Here is a 4,547-nt window from a genome sequence, read left to right as displayed (position 1 = left end):
TCATTTCTTATAGGAAATTTTTTTCAAAATTTCATTTCTTATAGGAAATTTTTTCAAAATTTAATTTCTATAGAACATTTTGCCAAAATTTCATTTCTATAGAAAATTTTGCAAAAATTTCATTTCTATGGAAAATTTTGTCAAAATTTTATTTCTATAGGATTTTTTTTTTAAATTTCATTTCTATAGGAAATTTTGGCAAAATTTTATTTATATGTAAAATTCTGTCAAAATTTTATTATATAGAAAATTTTTCAAAATTTAATTTCTTATATTATGGATGTTTTTATTATATTCTACCTGTATATAGATTTTCCAATTGATAATTGTTGATAAAAACGAGCTTGAGGTCTGTATGATTATTTTTTATTTATTCAATGAAAAGACGAAATATTGAATAAATAAACAAGTACGGAAAGTCTAAAGTCGGGCAGGGCCGACTACAAAGTGGTGCAGGGTATAATACCCTGCACCACTTTGTAGATCTAAATTTTCGATACCATATCACATCCGTCAAATGTGTTGGGTGCTATATATAAAGGTTTGTCCCAAATACATACATTTAAATATCACTCGATCTGGACAGAATTTGATAGACTTCTACAAATCTATAGACTCAAAATTTAAGTCGGTTAGTGCACTAGGGTGGAACACAATGTTAGTAAACAAATATGGGAAACATTTAAATCTGAAGCAATTTTAAGGAAACAAAAGTTTATTTATGATTTATCGCTCGATATATATGTATTAGAAGTTTAGGGAAATTAGAGTCATTTTTACCACTTTTGGACTAAGCAGTGGCGATTTTACAAGGCAAATGTTGGTATTTTGACCATTTTTGTCGAAATCAGAAAAACATATATATGGGAGCTATATCTAAATCTGAACCTATTTCAACCAAATTTGGCACGCATAGTAACAATGCTAATCCTACTCCCTGTGCAATATTTCAACTAAATCGGAGTTAAAAATTGGCCTCTGTGGTCATATGAGTGTAAATCGGGCGAAAGCTATATATGGGAGATATATCCAAATCTGAACCGATTTCAACCAAATTTGGCACGCATAGTTACAATGCTAATTCTACTCCCTATGCAAAATTTCAACTAAATCGGAGCACAAAATTGGCCTCTGTGGGCAAATGAGTGTAAATCGGGCGAAAGCTATATACGGGAGCTATATCTAAATCTGAACCGATTTGGCTGATATTTTGCAAGTTTTTCGAGACCCATGAAATATTCGGATGTACGGAATGTGAGGAAGATCGGTTGATATACACGCCAATTATGACCAGATCGATGAAAAATATATATGGCAGCTATATCTAAATCTGAACCGATTTTTTCCAAAATCAATAGGGATCGTCTTTGAGCCGAAACAGGACCCTACACCAAATTTTAGGACAATCGGACTAAAACTGCGAGCTGTACTTTGCACACAAAAATACATCAACAGACAGACAGACAGACAGACAGACGGACAGACAGACAGACAGACGGACATATATATATATATATATATATATATATATATATATATATATATATATATATATATATATATATATATATATATATATATATATATATATATATATATATATATATATATATATATATATATATATATATATATATATATATATATATATATATATATATATATATATATATATATATATATATATATATATATATATATATATATATATATATATATATATATATATATATATATATATATATATATATAAAATTTTGCACAAGAAGAACAATTAGTATTATAGTCAAGTGTGCCAAATTTTATTGAAATCGGTTCAGATTTAGATATAGCTCCGATATATATCTTTCGCCCGATATGGACTTATATGGCCCCAGAAGCCAAAGTTTTACCCTAATTTGTTTAAAATTTTGCACAATAAGAACAATTAGTACTATAGTCAAGTGTGCTTAATTTTATAGAAGTCGGTTCAGATTTAGATATAGCTCCCATATATATCTTTCGCCCGATATGGACTAATACGGTCCCAGAAGCCAGAGTTTTACCCCAATTTGGTTGAAATTTTGCACTACGAGTACAATTAGTAGTGTAGTCAAGTGCGCCAAATTTTATTGAAATCGGTTCAGATTTAGATATAGCTCCCATCAAGGCCGTAGCCAGGATTTTAATTCGGGGGGGGTTCAACTTAAAAAAAAAATATTCATATAATCTCATGTGTAGAAAATTTTATTTATGCATAGGTATGTATACAATATTTTTATACCTACCACCATAGAATGGTGACGGGGGTATAATAAGTTTGTCATTCCGTTTGTAACACATCGAAATATCGATTTCCGACTATATAATGTATATATATTCTTGATCAGGGAGAAATTCTAAGACGATATAACGATGTCCGTCTGTCCGTATGTATGTCTGTTGTAGTCACGCTACAGTCTTCAATAATGAAGCAATCGTACTGAAATTTTGCACAAACTCGTCTTTTGTCTGCAGGCAGGTCAAGTTCGAAGATGGGCTTATCGGTCCAAGTTTTGATACAGTCCCCATATAAACCGACCTCCCGATTTGGGGTCTTGGGCTTATAGAAATCGTAGTTTTTATCCAATTTGCCTGAAATTTGAAACCTAGAGGTATTTTATGACCATAAAGAGGTGTGCCAAAAATGGTGATTATCGGTCCATGTTTTGGTATAGCCCCCACATAGACCGATCTCCCGATTTTATTTCTTGGGCTTATAGAAACCGCAGTTTTTATTCAATTTACCTGAAATTGGAAATCTAGAGGTATTGTAGGACCACAAATACGTGTGCCAAAAATTGTGAGTATCGGTCCATGTTTTGGTATGGTCCCCATATAAAACGACCTCCCGATTTGGGGGTCTTGGGCTTATAGAAACCTTAGTTTTTATCCAATTTGTCTGAAATTGGAAATCTAGAGGTATTTTAGGACCATAAAGAGGTGTGCCGAAAATGGTGAGTATCGGTCCATATTTTGGTATAGCCCCCATATAGACCGATTTCAAGATTTTACTTCTTGGGTTTCTAGAATCCGAAGTTTTTATCCTATTTGCCTGAAATTGGAAATCTAGAGGTATTTTCGGGTCATAAAGAGGTGTGCCGAAAACGGTGAGTATCGGTCCGTATTTTAGTATAGCCCCCATAAGAACGATCTCCCGATTTAACTCCTTAGGTTTCTAGAAACCGTAGTTTTTATATGATTTGCCTGAAATTGTAAATATTCTGGTATTTTAGGCTCACAAAAACGTGTATCGGATTAAGTTTTTATCGATCCATTTGGTAATGCCTCCATATAGACCGACTTCACTTCTTGAGGGTGTAGAAGGCGCACTGATCATGAAAGTTGCTTGAAACTCAATGTAAAATTTCCAGATTTTACTTCTACAGATTTAAGATTTCAAATCAAGACTTTATTTTATAATTTTCTTGCACACTTACAAGAGATGTTAATGATTCCTCTAAAACTCAAACAAAAATGGTTCTTATAAATCCAGAATCTGATATAGTCCTCATAGGTGAAATCTTTAAATTTATCTTCGGGAATATCCTCAAGTCCTCAAGCCCTCCTGAAATTTCAAAGGAAACCCTAATATTTGGTTCATGGTGGTGGGTATTTAAGATTAGGCCCGGCCGAACTTAGTGCTGTATATACTTGTTATAATATTAAATTGAGCCGACGGGCTTTTTGGGCAGCAAATAAATCAATGACTTCTTCAGTCGGCACATTTATTCGACTCTCGCTAGTCGAATTTCAAGGATACGTCTTTAATCTCTTCATTGTTGAAAATGAACGTTCGGATGAGCACGTAGTAACTGCAGGGATGGAAAATGCAGCACTATAGTACTTTTTTCAAACCTTTCTCAGCCCGGTCAGTATCGTAGTACCCCCGGGAATGATTTAGTAACTTTTGTGTAGACATTTTTAAGTCGATATCAGATTTATGGTACAATAGCTTTGACAAAATATTTTAATATTTTGAGAAAGTCTTTATCAACCTTATTTGCTAATAGTCTTTTACAAATATGGCAAAACAGACATGTTCAGAGGGAAGAAAATCTCGATTTTGTAAAAGACATAGTCAAAAACAGGATTTTATTGAACTTCAAGAAAGTTTTAGTCGAAAAAAGAATTCGATTCTATATTATCGATTTTTTATTTCGGTAGAAATAGTTGTCAACATTTTATTTCTATATAGAATTTTTGCAAAATTTTATTTTTATAGAAAATTTTGTCAAAATTTTATAGAAAATATAGAAAATTTTGTCAAAATTTTATTTTCTTTAAAATTCAGTCTCTTGACAATAATCTTCCAGTGAAATTTTTGTTGAAATTTAGTAAAAAGTACCTTTCCGCTCAAAAAATACCTTTTTTGTACTTTCTTAAAAATTGTATTTTCCATCCCTGAGTAACTAGCAAAGTGACCAACATTTTTAAAAGATATGCACGTTTAGAAAAATCTCTTTATTGCTTCCATCGCTGAATTAGGCAGGTTCTTTTCGCAGGTTTTGCGCCATTTCATTTACACA

The sequence above is a fragment of the Haematobia irritans genome, chromosome 4 (assembly GCF_050003625.1).
Source record: "Haematobia irritans isolate KBUSLIRL chromosome 4, ASM5000362v1, whole genome shotgun sequence".
In the NCBI taxonomy this organism is placed as follows: Eukaryota; Metazoa; Arthropoda; class Insecta; order Diptera; family Muscidae; genus Haematobia; species Haematobia irritans.
Note: the sequence above shows the minus strand (reverse complement) of the source record.